At 41.0% G+C, this 20123-nt stretch overlaps 1 long non-coding RNA gene and 1 pseudogene across 1 annotated transcript in view; both read left to right on the top strand.

Annotated features, from left to right (window-relative positions):
* The first annotated feature begins 1063 nt into the window (after nt 1-1063).
* Nucleotides 1064-20123, top strand: part of LOC149744338 (uncharacterized) — a 197313-nt gene continuing 178253 nt past the window's right edge. The window contains exon 1 of the long non-coding RNA XR_016391380.1: nt 1064-6240. This is a non-coding gene — a long non-coding RNA (uncharacterized LOC149744338). The remainder of the gene's footprint in view (nt 6241-20123) is intronic.
* LOC111165580 (BTB/POZ domain-containing protein 3 pseudogene) lies at nt 11216-12709 on the top strand (annotated as a pseudogene).

Here is a 20123-nt window from a genome sequence, read left to right as displayed (position 1 = left end):
CAAATGTTCAGAGTATATTCCTGAGAATAAAAGATAGGTTAAAAAACAGAAAATACATTGTAATTCAGTTTTTGCAAAGGAATTCACATAAAAATCCCTGGCAAACATCAGTTAATATTAGTTATAGCCGCCTTGTGGGATAACAGATGATTTTTGTTTTCTCCTCTCTGCTTATTCACATGTAAGTGCTTTATTGAACTGTCTCATCTCTATGGGGTACAAAGAGGAAGTGGTTTTATTTTTCTCCATTCTCAGCCTTCACTCCCACAACTGTGCTATGTGAAAAGTCCCACCCCGCCAGGTCACGGACCCCTTAAGGACATTTTGGGATGATTCCTTGACTTCATTTTTGGATATTAAAAATCTGTCAGTTTCATTTACCCTTCAGAGCTTTTCTCTTTCTCTGGGTCTGCCAGGTTTGTGGCTCAAGGGGCCTGAAGTGAACCATGGTGTGTGGCGGGCTCCTGGGGGATGCCCCTTCTTGGCACTCCGCTGTTGTGTCGCAGGGGAAAGGAGGGATTAGGGAAAAGAGTAAGTGATTTAGCTGCTTTCCCTGGCAATCTGCTCTTAGTCATTGCTGCTTCTCTGACAGGTGCCAGATGCGCTCTGGGTGACAGGTCTAAACACTGGCTCTCACAAGGGGCAATGAAATGTTTACCATGTGACTCCTGGATATCTTCCAAACCCCACCTCCTCTCCAGCCTTGCTAACCACCAGCTTCCCTCTGTCAACACAGCCACCTCAGTGTGGGGGAAGTACATGCAAATTTGCTCAAGTTTGGCTTCCTTAGAAGCCATTCACATAACCCACATGAAACTCAGGCATTAATGCCATGACCATCCATCAGGCATGCAAACTGCTCCACGGCCAGCCCTGCTCAGAAGGACCCCCGGGAGGACCGGCAAGTCCTCTCCCTAATTGCATTTCAAGACAGGACCTGGTGCCAGTCTTCACCTCTTGCAGGGACCCCTGATGTCTCTATGGGTGATTCCCTTGGAGTCTCTCCCCTGGCTTGACTTTCATTGTATTTTATAAACTGGTGAAGGAAGACTCTGGGCTATTTTGGGGTGGGGAGGGGAAGGGAACTCGGCAGCCTGCTTCACTTCTCCCATGGCTCTGGACTCCAGCAATGCCTTGCTTTCTCCGCTCCCTGGCCTTTCTTATAAATTGCTGCCATTTATGGCAGAGTGTATTCTGCCTATGTTTTCCTCTAGGAGTTTTATACTGTCCAGTCTCACATTTAGGTCTTTACTCCATTTTGAGCTTATTTTTGTGTATGGTGTTAAAGAATGGTCTAATTTCATTGTTTTTTTACATGTAGCTGTCCAGCTTTCCCAGCAACGTTTGTTGAAGAGACTGTCTTCCCACCATTGTGTAGTCTTGCCTGCTTTGTCATAGACTAATTGACCATAGGTGCGTGGGTTTACTTCTTGGCTTTTTATGCTGTTCCATTGATCTATATTTCTATTTTTGTGCCAGTACCATACTGTTTTGTTGACTATAGCTTTGTAGTATAGACTGAAGTCAGGGAGCCTGATTCCTCCAGCTCCATTTTTCTTTCTCAAGATTGCTTTGGCTATTTGGGGTCTTTTGTGTCTCCATACAAATTTTAAGGTTTTTTGTTCTGGTTCTGTGAAAAATGCCATTGGTAATTTGATAGGGATTGCATTGAATCTGTAGATTGCCTTGGGTAGTATAGTTATTTTGACAATATTGATTCTTCCAATCTACGAACATGGATCTGTTTGTGTCTTCTGTGATTTCTTTCATCAGCGTCTTATAGCTTTCAGAGTACAGGTCTTTTGTCTCCTTAGGTAGGTTTATTCCTAGGTATTTTATTCTTCCGGATGCAATGGTAAATGGGATTGTTTCTTGAATTTCTCTTTCTGATCTTTTGTTGTTAATGTATAGAAATGCAACAGATTTCTCTGTATCAGTTTTGTAACTTGCAACTTTACCAAATTCATCGATGAGCTCTAGTAGTTTTCCGGTAGCGTCTTTAGGATTTTCTGTGTACAGTATCATGTCATCTGCAAACAGTGACAGTTTAACTTCTTCTATTCCAATTTGTATTCTTTTAGTTTCTTTGTATTCTCTGATTGCCATAGCTAGGATTTCCAAAACTATGTTGAATAAAAGTGGTGAGAGTGGACATCCTTGCCTTGTTCCTGATCTTAGAGGAAATGCTTTCAGCTTTTCACCATTGAGTATGATGGTAGCTGTGGGTTTGTCATATATGGCCTTTGCCTTTATTATGTTGAGGTATGTTCCCTCTATGCCCACTTTTGGGAGAGTTTTTATCATAACTGGGTGTTGAATTTTGTCAAAAGCTTTTTCTGCATCTATTGAGATGATCATATGGTTTTTATTCTTCAGTTTGTTGATATGGTGTATCACACTGATTGATTTGCAGATACTGAAAAATCCTTGCATCCCTGGGATAAATCCCACTTGATCATGGTATATGATCCTTTTAATGTATTGTTGGATTTGGATTGCAAGTATTTTGTTGAGGATTTTTATGTCTATGTTCATCAGTGATATTGGCCTGTAGTTTTCTTTTTTTTTTTTTTTGGTATCTTTGTCTGGTTTTGGTATCAGGGTGATGGTGCCCTCATAGAATGAGTTTGGGAGTTTTCCTTCCTCTGCAGTTTTTTGAAAGAGTTTGAGAAGGATAGGTGTTAGCTCCTCTCTAAGTGTTTGATAGAATTCACCTGTGAAGCCATCAGGTCCTGGACTTTTGTTTGTTGGGAATTTTTTAATCATAGTTTCAATTTCAGTGCTTGTGATTTGTCTGTTCATATTTTCTATTTCTTCCTGGTTCAGTCGTGGGAGGCTGTACCTTTCTAAGAATTTGTCCATTTCAACCAGGTTGGCCATTTTATTGGCATACAGTTGCTTGTAGTAGTCTCTTATGTTCCTTCGTATTTCTGTGGTGTCAGTTGTGACTTCTCCTTTTTCATTTCTAATTTCATTGATTTGGGTTCTCTCCCTTTTTTTCTTGATGAGTCTGGCTAAAGGTTTATCAATTTTGTTTGTCTTTTCAAAGAACCAGCTTTTAGTTTCATTGATCTTTGTTATTGTTTTCTTTGTCTCTATTTCATTTATTTCTGCTCTGATCTTTTTTTTGTGTGTGTGTGGTACGCGGGCCTCTCACTGTTGTGGCCTCTCCCGTTGCGGAGCACAGGCTCCAGACGCACAGGCTCAGCAGCCATGGCTCACGGGCCCAGCCACTCCGTGGCATGTGGGATCTTCCTGGACCGGGGCACAAACCCGTGTCCCCTGCATCGGCAGGCGGACTCTCAACCACTGTGCCACGAGGGAAGCCCTGCTCTGATCTTTATGTTTTCTTTCCTTCTACTACTTTGTTCTTCTTTCTCTAGTTGCTTTAGGTGTAAGATTAGATTGTTTATTTGAGATTTTTCTTGTTTCCTGAGGTAAGATTGTATTGCTATAAACTTCCCTCTTAGAACTGCTTTTACTGCATCCCATAGATTTTGAATCATTGTGCTTTCATTTTCATTTGTCTCTAGGTATTTTTTGATTTCCTCTTTGATTTCTTCAGTGATCCATTCTGTTGGTTGTTTAGTAGCATATTGTTTAGCCTCCACGTGTTTGTGTTCTTATAGTTTTTTTCTTGTAGTTTATTGCTTATTTTTAAAAATTAATTAATTAATTTGGCTGTGTTGGGTCTTAGTTGCGACATGCAGGATCCTCATTTTGGTATGCGGGATCTTTTGTTGCCGCGCGCAGGCTCTTCGTTGTGGTGCGTGGGCTTCTCTCTAGCTATGGCGCGTGGGCTGCAGAGCATGCAGGCTCAGCAGTTGTGGTGCTCAGGCTTAGTTGCTCCGTGGCATGTGGGATCTTAGTTCCCTGACCAGGGATCAAACCTGCGTCATCTGCATTGGAAGGCAGATTCTTAACTACTGGACCACCAGGGAAGTCGCTCTTGTAGTTTATTTCTAACCTCATAGTGGTGTGATTGGAAAAGGTGCTTGATATGATTTCAGTTTTCTTAAATTTACCGAGGCTTGTCTTGTGGCCCAGCATGTGGTCAGTCCTGGAGAACGTTCCTTGTGCACTTGAGAAGAAGGTGTATTCTGCTGTTTTGGGATGGAATGCTCTATAAATATCAATTAAGTCCATCTGCTCTAATGTGTCATTTAAGGCCTGTGTTTTCTTATTGATTTTCATTTTGGATGATCTGTCCATTGATGAAAGTGGGGTGTTAAAGTCCCCCACTATTATTGTGTTACTGTCGATTTTTCCCTTTATGACTGTTAGTATTTGCCTGATACACTGAAGTGCTCCTATGTTGGGTGCATAAATATTTACAATTGTTATATCTTCTTCTTGGATTGATCCCTTGATCATTATGTAGTATCCTTCTTTGTCTCATATAACATTCTTTATTTTAAAGTCTATTTTGTCTGATATGAGTATTGCTACTCCAGCTTTCTTCTGATTTCCATCAGCGTGGAATACCTTCTTCCATCCCCTCACTTTCAGTCTGTATGTGTCCCTAGGTCTGAGGTGAGTCTCTTCTAGACGGCATATATATGGGTCTTGTTTTTGTATCTACTCAGCCAGTCTATGTCTTTTGGTTGGCTCATTTAATCCATTTACATTTAAGGTAACTATCAATATGTGTATTTCTGTTGCCATTTTCTTAATTGTTTTGGGTTTGATTTTGTAGGTCTTGTTTCTTCCCTTCCTTCCTCTTTTGTTCTCTTCTCTTGTGGTTTGATGACCATCTTTAATGTTGTGTTTGGGCTGCTTTTTATTTTCTCGTGTGTATATCTATTGTAGTTTTTGGATTTGCTGTTCCCATGAGGTTTTGATATAGCAGTCTATATATGTACAAGTGTTTTTTTTTGTTTCTGTTTTTTTTTTTGTTTTTTAAGCTGCTAGTCTCTTTCCCCCCTCCAGAGGAGTTCTTTTAGCATTTATTGCAAAGCTGGTCTGGTGGTGTTGAATTCTCTTAAGCTTTTGCTTGTCTGTAAAGCTTTTGATTTCTCCGTCAAATCTGAATGAGAGCATTGCTGGATAGAGTATTTTTGGTTGTAGGTTCTTCCCTTTCATCACTTTAAATATACTGTGCCACTCCCTTCTGGCCTGCAGAGCTTCTGCTGAGAAATCAGCTGATAACCTAATGCGAGTTCCCTTGTATGTTATTTGTCATTTTTCTCTTGTTGCTTTTAGTATTTTTTTCTTTGTCTTTAATTTTTATCAGTTTGCTTACTGTGTGTCTTGGCATGTTCCTCCTTGGTTTTATCCTGCCTGGAACTGTCTGCACTTCCTGGACTTGGGTGGCTATTTCCTTTCCCATGTTAGGGAAGCTTTCGACTCTAATCTCTTCAAATATTTTCTCTGGTCCTTTCTCTCTCTCTTCTCCTTCTGGGACCCCTATAATGCGAATGTTGTTGCATTTAATGTTGTCCCAGAGGTCTCTTAGGCTGTCTTCATTTCTTTTCATTCTTTTTTCTTTATTCTGTTTTTAAGCAGTGATTTCCACCATTCTGTCTTCCAGGTTACTTATCTGTTCTTCTGCCTCAGTTATTCTGCTATTGATTCCTTCTGGTGTATTTATCATTTCTGTTATTGTATTGTTCATCTCTGTTTGTTTGTTCTTTCATTCTTCTAGGTCTTTGTTAAACATTTCTTGCATCTTCTCGATCTTTGCCTCCATTCTTTTTCCGAGGTCCTGGATCATCTTCACTGTCATTATTCTGAATTCTTTTTCTGGAAGGTTGCCTATCTCCATTTCATTTAGTTGTTTTTCTGGGGTTTTATCTTGTTCCTTCATCTGGTACATAGCCCTCTGCCTTTTCATTTTGTATAACTTTCTGTGAATGTGGTTTTTGTTCTGCAGGCTGCAGGATTGTAGTTCTTCTTGCTTCTGCTCTCTGCCCTCTGGTGGATGAGGCTATCTAAGAGGCTTGTGCAAGCTTCCTGATGGGAGGGACTGATGGTGGGTAGAGCTGGGTCTTGCTCTGGTCGGCAGGGCTCAGTAAAACTTTAAACTGCTTGCCTGCTGATGGGTGGGGCTGTGTTCCCTCCCTGTTAGTTGCTTGGCCTGAGGTGACTGGAGCCTACAAGCTGTATGGTGGTGCTAATGGTGGCCTATGGGAGGGCTCACGCCAGTGAGTACTTCCCAGAACTGCTGCTGCCAGTGTCCTTGTCTCCATGGTGAGGTACAGCTGCCCCCCGCCTCTGCAGGAGACCCTCCAGCACTAGTAGGTAGGTCTGGTTCAGTCTCCTCTGGGGTCACTGATCCTTTCCTCCGGGTCCTGGTGCATACAAGACTTTATGTGTGCCCTCCAAGAGTGGAGTCTCTGTTTCCCCCAGTCCTGTGGAAGTACTACAGTCAAATCCCACTGGCCTTCAAAGTCAGATTCTCTAGGAATGCCTCCTCCTGTTGCCGGACCCCCAGGTTGGGAAGCCTAATGTGGGGCTCAGAACGTTCACTTCAGTGGGTGGACTTCTGTGGTATCAGTGTTCTCCAGTTTGTGAGTCACGCACCCAGCGGTTATGGGATTTGATTTTATTGTGATTGCGCCCCTCCTGCCGTCTCACTGCAGCTTCTCCTTTGTCTTTGGATGTGGGGTGTCTTTTTTGGTGGGTTCCAGCATCTTCCTCTCAATGGTTATTCAGCAGTTCTATTGTTTACATTTTTTAAACAGCTTAGTTGGGGTATGACTGACATACAATAAACTGCATGCATTATAGTATGCAATTTGATACATTTTGACATATGTATATGCCTGTAAAACCATCACTGCAATCAAGATAATGAACACAGCACGATTCAAATTTCGTTATGAAAATATATATGGCCTAGAGGGAACTACTCTACAATGCTCAGATTATTTATATTTAGAAAATTTTATTTTACTCTTTTTGAATGTAGTTTCAAACTTTTCTGCAATGTGCACGTGTTACTTTTCTGGGCAGAAAAACCTTGAGGAAAAGTTAGTGACAGTGACTGAGGGTGAGTGGCAGCGTGGTAGGTCAGGAGATTGTACCTTATGGAAACCAAGGAAAGAGAAATTCTTAGTAAGGAAGGCTCAGGAGTTTTAAATCCCATATATTGGTTAATTAAGACTCTACCAGAAAGGATCCAGAGTTTTTTCTGTGGCACATCAACAGTGGAGATAGAAAATAGTGGGTTAAGGAATAAATGGGCTTGGCAGAGTAGAAGAGGAGGGGCCCAAGCGCAGCTGCCAACGTAAGTGTTGACCATAAGGAGGGACACCTCTTCCCCTGAGATCAGAAGTAATGGAGCTAGAGAGAGGGGGAGGTGTTAGAATTTCACGTTGGAAGGTTGAGAGTTGACAGCTGCACTTTTGCCTGTGATAAAAGAGGCAATGTTTTGTCCTACCAGTAATGTGACTTACATGGTGTGATGGAAGACATTGGTGAGTTTTGTCAGTGGCAACTAGGAAGTGGCTGGCATGAGCAATGTGTACTTGCAATGAATAACTACTTCAGGATGAAGGACCACTGTTTGAAATGGTCTGTATTTCCTTGTTTTGATTTATTTTATCAGAAGAGGAAAAGTGAGTTGTGAGATTAATTCAGTGCTGGAGAAGGGGGAGGTGGGTAAACAAGGAAACAAAGAGTTAGGTAACAGATGCTTTATTATTGGAAAAGCAATTCTTAGCTGGAATATAAATTAGGAGTGCCTGCTGTTTAAGAAAAGCATAGGTTATTTTTTATTTTTGGTACATGGTTGATTTTGGTCTATTCCAACTTGGATTATCACATTCTCCTTCCAGCTAATTCTTCACCCAATATTTAGTTCACATTTTTTTAACACTCCATGTGCTAAGCCATTTCATTTTTACAATGGAGTAGTTAAAATAGTTCTTGTGTTTCAAATCAAATGCCGGAAGCAGTGTCTGCACACAATAAGCATTTTACAAATGTACCAAATAGACGACCAGACATTCCTGTGCATCTACAGACATATATAAAACAGGGCATCTTTGAATAATGGCTTTGAGATTCTTTCAGATAGACCCTAATAAGTAAAAGCAGAGTAAACATTATCTGTGGTAGATACTCGGGAAGAAAACTAATTTATAAGTATCCCAGTGTCTCCAAATGGAGGAATAGCCCACCCAACCAAATCAATGACAAATCTGGTGGTATTGTCAGTTCTACACAGATCAGATGACAACTGCAAATAGGTGTTTATCTAGTGAAAACTTCCCACCATATTATGCTTGCTTCCTTCAGGCCTCTTCATGTTTTAGTAAAGTCACTAAATAAGTTGCCATTTCCTTAACTTGGCTCTTGGAATGTTCTAAAGTTTGAGAGTCATTGCTTTTCAGAGAGCACATGACGTTACAGAACTTGTTTACCAGCACTAGGTATTTCCTTGGAGGCTTGAGCTTTAGAGAGAGCATATATTTATTTCCACCAATCATGAAAGCTAAAGGAAATTGTCAATGACCAGTGTTAAACAGCCTTAATATATTTGCACAACCCCAGATCTAGTGTTCACTGAAGATCGTTTTTGGCAGGTTTTTTTTTTCTTTTTGTGCTTCCTATATCTACTTTCCTTATTAAAGCTATCTTCATCATCAAAGATTCACTGTCTTGAATTTATATTCTGAAAGATGCCAGCCTATTGTTGATTTATAGAGTATTTCTGTGCCTAAGTTTCAGATCTATATTTCATCCTTTTATCCGGGAGGAGCTTCATACAGTGGCTGGGTGAAGTGACTTCCATACTCTGTTGCTAGAGTGATATCTCACTGAAGGCTCTTGACCCTTTCCATGCCTCAGTTTCTTCATCTGTAAGATGGTAATAATACGCCAGGTTTATCCTACAGGACTTTTCAGGGATTCAATAAGATTTTTATGCAAAAGCACTTTGGAAAGAATTCAGGATGAATGGATAAAGATATTATATATATATATATATATGTATGTATGTATATATATATACATACATATATACATGTATATATACATACATACATATACACACACAATGGAATATTACTCATACATAAAGAAGAATGAAGTTCTGTCATTTGCAGCAACGTGGATGAATTTAGAAAATATTATGCTTGATGAAATAAGTCAGACAGAGAAAGACAAATACTGTGCGATATCACTTATATGTCCATGCAAGTATGTTTAGGGAGGGAGGATGACAGCTAAAGTCAGGAAAGGGATTATGGGAGGATGATGAGTGACCTTACAGATTCAGAAGATACAACTGTTCATGAAGGCTGTAATGGCATCAGGGAGAAGGTCTTCTGTCTTTAAATAAAGGGACAGGTGAACAGGTAACTGAGTTCATGCAGCTGAAAGAGAGCACTTGAAGGGCAGGAAAAGAGCTTGAACGTGGCGGTGACAAACGAGGGCGTGGCAACAAGAGCTCTCTCCTTTACCACCCTGTGTTACTGCCACCCCTTAGAAGGCAGGACCAGGACTTGATTATCAGATTTCTGTGTATGTCTCCCCAGCTATGTGATTTAAAAAACAAACGTGGGTAGACCGTTACGGTGGGAGTGAGAAACCTGTAGGTAGTTAGTATCCCCAGTTAAGGGGCATAGAGCAGTGCTGCTAAGAGTAGCAAGATGTTGTTTGACATTTAAAAATAGATCTAACTCTACCAATTAGTCTGTTCTGCCCATGGTAACCTTATTCAATGCTATGGTGGTAATCATTTCTGGAAAGCTTTGACATATTTTATCATTGAACTGCCAGGTTCACACTTAGCCGTAATTCATTCACAGATAAGTGTGTCTTGTTAACCAAATTACGTTGACTCCCTTGGAAATCTGGTGTGAGGACTTTCCTGTTTCCTGTCTTCATGTGGTTTTACGGTCTCATGACAGACCACTAGCGTGAAGAAAGATTGATTATTGTCTTGGGCGCCAAAACGTAATTTGGCCCCATTTTCATTCCACCACCATTTTTGAATGCATTCGGTACACACAGCAAATTGCCAAACATGGACTGAAGCCTGCGGGGGTTGAAGGAATGTGAGGCTGACTCACTTATTGAAAAATATTTAGTGCTTACAGTGCTCGGCACTGTGCTAGCCACTGGAAACAGTAGCAACAACACCAGCAAAGTCTCTTCCCTCATAGAACTTATATTCTAAAGAGTTCATATGAGATAAAAGAAAGGCACTGTTTAGCCCTTATCCTCAAGGATCTTATAATCTACTTGGAAGGAAAAAAGTAAATGCACTAAGTTAAAATTTCAAAACAATGCAAAAATGGGGCAAATGAGTAAAGAATGCATTTCAGATGTAGGAGATTGAGGCAAGCACAGTAAAAGAATGACTCCACACTGCCTCTGCCGGAGACTGGCTAGGACACTCCTCTAGGAAGTCACTTAACTGCCTCTGGTTCCCAGAGAAGCGCTCCAGGGACAGTTTTGCTGCTGATTAGAGCTTCTGACTATCCATCCTGAAGGCCATTCACAATGAGTAATCTGGAAGAAAGGCAATCTCTGAACGCAAGTTCAAACCACTACAGCGAATATCATACTAACTAGTGATATATGTGTTCCTTTAAATTAACTAGATAAGACTGTTTCCACTGGAGTTAACGTGGTATTAGAGGTTGTAAGCAATGCAGCAGACAAGGAAGAGTAATGTGGTTTTAAGAATCAAAAGGAGGAAGTTAAATTGTCATTATTTTCAGAAAGGATAATTGCTTACATAGAAAATTCAAGAGACTCAAGAAGCTATTAGAACTATTAAGAAATTGCAACAAGTTTAGTGGATAAAAATAAAATTTAAAAATCCACAATATTCTAATACATCAGCAACAGCCAATTAGAATATGTAATTTTAAGAATGCAATTCATGGCACTTCCCTGGAGGTCCAGTGGTTAAGACTTCACCTTCCAATGCAGGGGGTGTGGGTTCGATCCCTGGCGGGGGAGCTAAGGTCCCACATGCCTCGTGGCCAATTAACCAAAACATAAAACAGAAGCAGCATTGTAACAAGTAAAGACTTTTAAAAAATGGTCCACATCAAAAAAAAAACCTTTAAAAAAAAAAGGAATGCAGCGTGCGGGTGCCCGCCGAGCCCTGCCGGGTGCTGGATCCCAGAGTGCCCGGGACGGGGCCCGAGGAGCGGGCACCGGGCCGAGGAAGCAAGTGGTAAGCAGCGCAGACGGCGGGCGCTGCCTGAGGCGACAAGGACCGCGAGCGAGACGGTAAAGAACAGGTCCAAGGAGAGCTCGAAGAAAAAAAACCCAGCAGCAGCAGCAAGTTGCCTCCAGTTTGTTATGAAGTAATTACCTTGAAGACTAAAAAGAAGAAGATGGCTGCTGATATATTCCGCCGAAGAAAACCAGCCAACTCCAGCAGCACTACTGTCCATCAGTACCACCAGCAGAATCTCAGTAACAACAGCCTTCTTCCAGCCCCGAATTGGCAGGTTCCTTATCCCACCATTAGAGAGAGAAATGCCGTGATATTCCATAATGATTTGATGGCAGATGTACATTTTGTGGTTGGGCCACCAGGTGGGACTCAGCGGTTGCCAGGACACAAATATGTTTTAGCTGTTGGGAGCTCCGTGTTCCACGCAATGTTTTACGGAGAACTTGCCGAAGACAAAGCTGAGATCTGTATACCAGATGTCGACCCTGCTGCTTTTCTCGCTATGCTGAAATACATCTACTGTGATGAAATGGACTTGGCTGCTGTCACAGTCTTGGCCACTCTTTATGCTGCCAAAAAGTACATCGTCCCTCACCTCGCCCGGGCCTGCGTCAATCTCCTGGAGACCTGCCTGAGCGCCAAGAACGCCTGGGTCCTCCTGTCCCAGAGCTGCCCGTTTGAGGAGCCGGGCCTGACCCAGCGGTGCTGGGAGGTGATTGACGCCCAGGCCGAGCTCGCTCTCAAGTCTGAGGGGTTCTGCGATATTGACTTCCAGACACTAGAAAGTATCCTCCGCAGGGAAACTGAATGCCAAAGAAATTGTGGTTTTCGAGGCAGCTCTCAGCTGGGCCGAAGTGGAATGCCAGCGACAAGATCTGGCTTTTTGAGCGCTGAAAACAAGCGCAGAGTCCTCGGGAAGGCGCTTTACTTGACCCGCATCCCAACCATGGCCCTGGACGATTTTGCAAACAGTGCTGCGCAGTCCGGAGTCTTAACTCTGAACGAGACCAACGACATCTTCCTCTGGTACACCGCGGCCAAGAAGCCCGAGCTGCAAAGCCCGCAAGGGCCTCGTCCTCCAGCGTTGCCACCGTTTCCAGTTGTGCGCCTACCGGAGCAAACCAGTGGCGCTACCGGGGCTGCTGCGACAGCATCCAGTTCGCCGTCGACAAGAGGGTGTTCATCGCGGGCTTCGGGCTGCACGGCTCCAGCTACGGCTCGGCCGAGTACAGCGCCAAGATCGAACTCAAGCGGCAGGGCGTCGTCCTGGGGCAGAACTTGAGCAAGTACTTCTCAGACGGCTCCAGCAACACCTTCCCCGTGTGGTCTGAGTACCCGGTGCAGACTAAGCAGGACACCTTCTACACGGCCTGCGTGATCCCGGATGGTAATGAGCTCAGCTACTTTGGACAGGAAGGCATGACAGAAGTTCAGTGTGGCAAAGTCACCGTCGGCACCGGAGTGCGGGGTGGGGGGAGCAGGTCCCCGAATTTATATTCTACGCTTGAGCACGCTTCCCGGAGCAGTGCGGGCTCTGAGGTGCACACCACGCTCCTACTTGCTTGATGCTTAGCTCAGCTGCAGATATGCGATCAGCGCAGGTAATTTGTAACGAATGGAGCTGTAGGCAGGTTCTAATTTCTTTCAACCTTTTAATTATGTACAGGCAAAAATGCAGCGTTCAGCTTTTAACTCTATGCCTAAAAGAGCCAAGTTCTCATCAAGGCTTGTGGTTCTTAGAGTTGCGTTTATACATCTGGGGAGATTTTGCTTTCTTTTCCAACTGCCCCACTGACCTCCCAGTTTTGTCCCTCTTAGGAAAATTTTTGGATCACTTCAAATTCTCTTTTGGGCTTTATTTTAAGTAGGAATAAATAGTCTAAAATAACAATAGCAAGAATTATTTTTAAACAGAACCCCTCCCTCCCCCCAAAACGATAAACCTCATTGTACAATTTTGAAAGATGTTTTGCTTGATAATAAGTAATAATTTAGAAAGTAGACAGTAGTCATGTTTACCTTCTTATTTTATTTCCTTTTAAATATTTTACTTTTGGGCATTGCTTTTTCTTAAATCCTAAATTCATAAGATTGTTAAATTTTAAATTGGAAAGTGTCAATGTAAAGTAAGTAAGAAATTGCAAGCTTTAGGTCATGACTTTTTGCTACAAACAGATTTATATTCTTTTAGTTTAGAAGACAAAATATTGCAGTACAGAGGCTTCTTTTAGAAGTAACTAAATTATAAAATTTTATTGTCATCAGAAAAAAGTTGCAGGCCTATTAATTTAAACTAAAATGGTTTTAAAAGGAAGCCTAAAAAAGCCCCATATGACAAATAGTTTAATTGATGGCATATTATAATACAGAGTTCAAAAAGTCAGACTCTTTTCCCCCTGTTTAGCTTCTGATCCCTGCCATTTGCAGGTTTTCAAAAGTTGTACTGTACAGAATTCCTATTCCCTTTTTCCCATGAAAAGAGGACCAAACGATTCTTTAGATGAATGGAAAAACAATTAGTTTTGTAGCACCACATGCTAATGTAATAAGATACTTTTATTCATTGATTTTTTTTTCCCCCTGAAATATACTTCACCGGATCTACTTTGACCACATTGTATCTTCTTAGTTAATTATAATTCTGTCCTGTTCCTGGACTGCTAGAATCTGGCCTCTGGCCATCTTAAAGTGCCAATATATGCCTGCAGGGTTTTTAGAAAATGGTCTAGAGCGATACACCTGGTGATACCTAATATTCACTGCCTCAGCATCACATCCAGCTCTCTTACTTGTCCACGGATAATGTACACAAAGGAGGGAAAAGCTCATCAGAACATTCTCCTTCAGCGAAGGCTTGTGCTGGCTTAGTGCCCGCGGCCCTAGTGGTGCCCACTGTGTTCACTCCCAGTTGAAGTATCCATGTGTTTCTGGGCAGCTTTTCTGCCCAGCGTGATCCTGAGATGGCTTCCCCGCCACCCAGAGTGTGGTCACTGGCCGCCTCCTTCTTCTGCTCTGTGAGCCCGAAGCTGGCTCTGGAGCAGGGGTTAGTCCTGGGGTGGGTGTGTGCGTGGGTTCCCGTGCGCGTTCAGGTGCGTGCCAGCTCAGGAACTGTCTCCTCCCTGCCTGGTCAGTGAGGGCTGGGACAGAAATGGTCCCCCTGCTAGCCCCAGCTGGGCCCCAGTGAGTGATTACCTGTGCTTCTGGGCCACTTCTCCCCCTGTAGACGTGGGCTTGTTGCTTCGGCTGGCTTCCCTGATGGAGGAGAACACTGGATTATGGGAAATGTTTTAATCACCTTTACCATTACCTATGTCTGTTAGCGTAGATGATCAAAAGCTATTACGGTGATTATAGATGAGTATTCCCAGGACAACTTTCCAAAATTATCTAACAATTATTTCTTATTAGCGAGATGGCAGATAGTAGTTTTGGCAAACTGTGAAATAAAGGTACATTTTCAATTTAAAAACTACTTCTACAAAGGGTTTTATTTATAAATTATGGTTAAACATTTTGGTAACTCATAGTTACCTTGCAAATTGGTAGACTATATACCTGATTGGAAGGAACTCACTTTTAAGCCAGAGGAGAAGAAACTTTATTTAGCACTAATTTCATCATATCAGATTATGGCGGTGGGTGTGATAACCTTAAAGGGAAGATTGTTCATTCAGTAACACCCATGGTCAGTGCTCCTGTTCGTAGCTGCCCGCCAGAGGCTGGGGAACTGCTGGGTGAGAGCCGCGTGAGATCTGTACACTAGGTGTGGAAGAACTTAATTTTATGTTAATTACTATCACCTGAAAAAGAAAAAAAAACGAAACCCATCCTAATCGGCTGGTGCCAAGAGCTGTGGGTTAAATTTGAAAATTGTATTTAACACAAGAAAATTTTATCTTTTAAATCCTATTCTCCCTTCTGCATTTTCAACGACATGGAGTTAAGGCTAATATACTTGCTTTATTTTCTTTGGTAATCTTGAATTTTGTATCTTTTAAAACTAGAAACCATTGTTCTGACAAGGCAGGCAACTGTAGTGTATAAATGCAACTTTATTAAACAATTCCCTGTAGATGCTTTTCCCAATGTATCTGGCAGACTTTGTCGTTGTTCATATCCTGGGGATAAGGGGAACTAGGCTAGCAATCCTAATGTAACATTCTTTAAGCATATCTTAAATAGCATTTAAGTAAATGGTCTAATTTCTACATAACTATTGCACTGAATTGTCTTTTTTTAAAGGTGTTTAAATAAGCTCGCTAATTCAAGACACTAGCCACTTGTGCATCAGAGTGCTTGAATTCAGTAGCTTACAGCATTATTTATGAAAGAAAAATATATAAATATGAAGTACCTCATGTTGAACGTTATTGTACTGTATTTTTTTTTTTTTTTTTTTGCGGTATGCGAGCCTCTCACTGTTGTGGCCTCTCCCGTTGCGGAGCACAGGCTCAGGAAGCGCAGGCTCAGCGGCCATGGCTCACGGGCCCAGCCGCTCTGCGGCATGTGGGATCTTCCCAGACCGGGGCACGAACCCGTGTCCCCTACATCGGCAGGCGGACTCTCAACCACTGCGCCACCAGGGAAGCCCTGTATTTTTATTTTATTTATTTATTTTTAACATCTTTATTGGGAGTATAATTGCTTTAAAATGGTGTGTTACTTTCTGCTTTATAACAAAGTGAATCAGCTATACATATACATATATTCCCATATCTCCTCCCTCTTGCATCTCCCTCCCACCCTTCCTATCCCGCCCCTCTAGGTGGTCACAAAGCACCGAGCTGATCTCCCTGTGCTATGCGGCTGCTTCCCACTACCTATCTATTTTACATTTGGTACTGTATATATGTCCATGACACTCTCTCACTTCGTCCTAGCTTACCCTTCCCCCACCTCGTGTCCTCAAGTCCATTCTCTACGTCTGCATCTTTATTCCTGTCCTGTCCCTAGGTACTTCAGAACCATTTTTTTTTAGATTCCATATATATGTGTTAGCATACGGTATTTGTTTTTCTCTTTCTGACTTACTTCACTCTGTATCACAGACTCTAGGTCCATCTACCTCGCTACAAATAACTCAATTTTGTTTCTTTTTATGGCTGAGTAATATTCCATTGTATTATGTGCCATATCTTCTTTAGCCATTCATCTGTCGATGGACACTTAGGTTGCTTCCATGTCCTGGCTTTTATAAATAGTGCTGCAATGAACATTGTGGTACATGACTCTTTTTGAATTATGGTTTTCTCAGGGTATATGCCCAGTAGTGGGATTGCTGGGTCGGAGTTCTATTTTTAGTTTTTTAAGGAACCTCCGTACTGTTCTCCATAGTGGCTGTATCACTTTACATTCCCACCACCAGTGCAAGAGGGTTCCCTTTTCTCCACACCCTCGTCAGCATTTATTGTTTGTAGATTTTTTGATAATGGCCATTCTGACGGGTGTGAGGTGATACCTCACTGTAGTTTTGATTTGCATTTCTCTAATGATTAGTGATGCTGAGCATCCTTTCATGTGTTTGTTGGCAATCTGTATATCTTCTATGGAGAAATGTCTATTTAGGTTTTCTGCCCATTTTTGGATTGGGTTGTTTGTTTTTTGATATTGAGCTGCATGAGCTGCTTGTATATTTTGGATATTGATCCTCTCTCAGTGGCTTAGTTTGCAAATATTTTCTCCCCTTCTGAAGGTTGTCTTTTCGTCTTGTTTATGTTTTCCTTTGCTGTGCAAAAGGTTTTAAGTTTCATTAGGTCCCATTTGTTTATTTTTGTTTTTATTTCCATTTCTCTAGGAGGTGGGTCAAAAAGGATCTTGCTGTGATTTATGTCACAGAGTGTTCTGCCTATGTTTTCCTTTAAGAGTTTTATAGTGTCTGGCCTTACATTTAGGTCTTTAATCCATTTTGAGTTTATTTTTGTGTATGGTGTTAGCTAGTGTTCTAATATCATTCTTTTACATGTAGCTGTCCAGTTTTCCCAGCACCACTTATTGAAGAGACTATCTTTCTCCATTGTATATTCTTGTCTCCTTTATCAAAGGTAAGGTGACCATATGGACGTGTGTTTATCTCTGTGCTTTCTATCCTGTTCCATTGATCTATATTTCTATTTTTGTGCCAGTACCATACTGTCCTGATTACTGTAGCTTTTTAGTATCGTCTGAAGGCAGGGAGCCTGATTCCTCCAGCTCCGTTGTTTTTTCTCAAGATTGCTTTGGCTATTTGGGGTCTTTTGTTTCCATACAAATAGTGAAATTTTTTGTTCTAGTTCTGTGAAAAATGCCATTGGTAGTTTGATAGGGACTGCATTGAATCTGTAGATTGCTTTGGGTAGTATAGTCATTTCCACTATGTTGATGCTTCCAATCCAAGAACATGGTATATCTCTCCATCTGTTTGTATCATCTTTAATTTCTTTCACCAGTTTCTTGTAGTTTTCTGCATACATGTCTTTTGTCTCCTTAGGTAGGTTTATTCCTAGGTATTTTTTCTTTTTGTTGCAATGGTAAATGGGAGTGTTTCCTTAATTTTTCTTTCAGAATTTTCATCATTAGTGTATAGGAATGCCAGAGATTTCTGTGCATTACTTTTGTATCCTGCTACTTTACCAAATTCATTGGTTAGCTCTAATAGTTTTCTGGTAGCATCTTTAGGATTCTCTATGTATAGTATCATGTCATCTGCAAACAGTGACAGCTTTACTTCTTCTTTTCTGATTTGGATTCCTTTTATTTCTTTTTCTTCTCTGATTGCTGTGGCTAAAACTTCCAAAACTATGTTGAATAATTGTGGTGAGAGTGGACAACTTTGTCTTGTTCCAGATCTTAGTGGAAATGGTTTCAGTTTTTCACCACTGAGAACGATGTTGGTTGTGGGTTTGTCATATATGGCCTTTATTATGTTGGGGTAAGTTCCCTCTATGCCTACTTTCTAGAAAGTTTTTATCATAAATGGGTGTTGAATTTTGTCGAAAGGTTTTTGTGCATCTATTGAGATGACCATACGTTTTTTCACCTTCAATTTGTTCATATGGTTTATCACATTGATTTGCGTATGTTGAAGACTCCTTGCCTTCCTGGGATAAACCCCACTTGATCATGGTGTATGATCCTTGTAACGTGTTGTTGGATTCTGTTTGCCAGTATTTTGTTGAGGATTTTTGCATCTGTGTTCATCAGTGATATTGGCCTGTAGTTTTCTTTTTTTGAGACATCTTTGCCTGGTTTTGGTATCGGGGTGATGGTGGCCTTATAGCATGAGTTTCTGAGTGTTCCACCCTCGGCTATATTTTGGAAGATTTTGAGAAGGATAGCTGTTAGCTTTTCTCTAAATGTTTGATAGAATTCGCCTGTGAACCCATCTGGTCCTGGGCTTTTGTTTGTTGGAAGATTTTAAATCACAGTTTCAATTTCAGTGCTTGTGATTGGTCTGTTTATATTTTCTATTTCTTCCTGGTTCAGTCTCAGAAGATTGTGCTTTTCTAAGCATTTGTCCATTTCTTCCAGGTTGTTCATTTTATTGGCATAGAGTTGCTTGTAGTAATCTCTCATGATCCTTTGTATTTCTGCAGTGTCAGTTGTTACTTCTCCTTTTTCATTTCAAATTCTCTTGATTTGAGTCTTCTTCCTTTTTTTCTTGCTGAGTGTGGCTAGTGGTTTAAAAATTTTGTTTATCTTCTCAAAGAACCCGCTTTTAGTTTTATTGAACTTTGCTATTGTTTCCTTCATTTCTTTTTCATTTATTTCTGATTTGATCTTTATGATTTCTTTCCTTCTGGTAACTCTGGGGTTATTTTATTCTTCTTTCTCTTATTGCTCAGGTGTAAGGTTAGGTTGTTTATTTGAGATGTTTCTTGTTTCTTGCGGTAGGATTGTATTGCTCTAAGCTTCCCTCTTAGAAGTGACTTTGCTGCATCCCATAGGTTTTGGGTCATTGTGTTTTCATTGTCATCTGTGTCTAGGTGTTCTTTGATTCCTCTTTGATTTCTTCAGTGATCTCTTGGTTATTTAGTAGTGTGTTTTTTAGCCTGTGTGTGCTTGTATTTTTTTTAGTTTTTTTCCTGTAATTGATATCTAGTCTCATAGCATTGTGGTAGGAAAAGATACTTTATATGATTTCAATTTTCTTAAATTTACCAAGCCTTGATTTGTGACCCAAGATATGATCTATTCTGGAGAATGTTCCATGAGCACTTGGGAAATAGGTGTATTCTGGTGTTTTTTGATGGAATGTCCTATAAATATCAACTAAGTCCATCTTCTTTAATATCGTGTAAAGCTTGTGTTTCCTTATTTATTTTCATTTTGGATGATCTGTCCATTGGTGAAAGTGGGGTGTTAAAGTCCCCTACTATTATTGTGTTACTGTCGATTTCCCCTTTTATGGCTGTTAGCATTTGCCTCATGCATTGAGGTGCTCTTATGTTGGGTAAATAAATATTTACAATTGTTATATGTTATTCTTGGATTGATCCCTTGATCGTTATGTACTGTCCTTCTTTGTCTCTTGTAATAGTCTTCATTTTAAACTCTATTTTGTGTGATATGAGAATTGCTAGTCCAGCTTTCTTTTGATTTCCATTTCCATGGGATATCTTTTTCCATCCCCTCACTTTCAGTCTGTATGTGTCCTTAGGTCTGAAGTGGGTCTCTTGTAGGCAGCATATCTATGGGTCTTGTTTTTGTATCCATTCATCCAGTCTGTGTCTTTTGGCTGGAGCATTTAATCCATTTACATTTAAGGTAATTATCGATATGTATGTTCCTATTACCAGTTTTCTTAATTGTTTTGGGGTTGTTTTTGTAGGTCTTTTCCTTCTCTTGTGTTTCCTGCCTAGAGAAGTTCCTTTAGCATTTGTTGTAAAGCTAGTTTGGTGGTGCTGAATTCTGTTAACTTTTGCTTGTCTGTAAAGGTTTTAATTTCTCTGTCGAATCTGAATGAGATCCTTGCTGGGTAGAGCAATCGTGGTTGTAGGTTTTT

The sequence above is a fragment of the Delphinapterus leucas genome, chromosome X (genome assembly GCF_059928025.1).
Source record: "Delphinapterus leucas isolate spDelLeu-1000000601 "Yukka" chromosome X, BTC_Dleu_Yukka2, whole genome shotgun sequence".
Taxonomy (NCBI): domain Eukaryota; kingdom Metazoa; phylum Chordata; class Mammalia; order Artiodactyla; family Monodontidae; genus Delphinapterus; species Delphinapterus leucas.
This window is presented reverse-complemented; position numbering and strand designations above follow the sequence as displayed.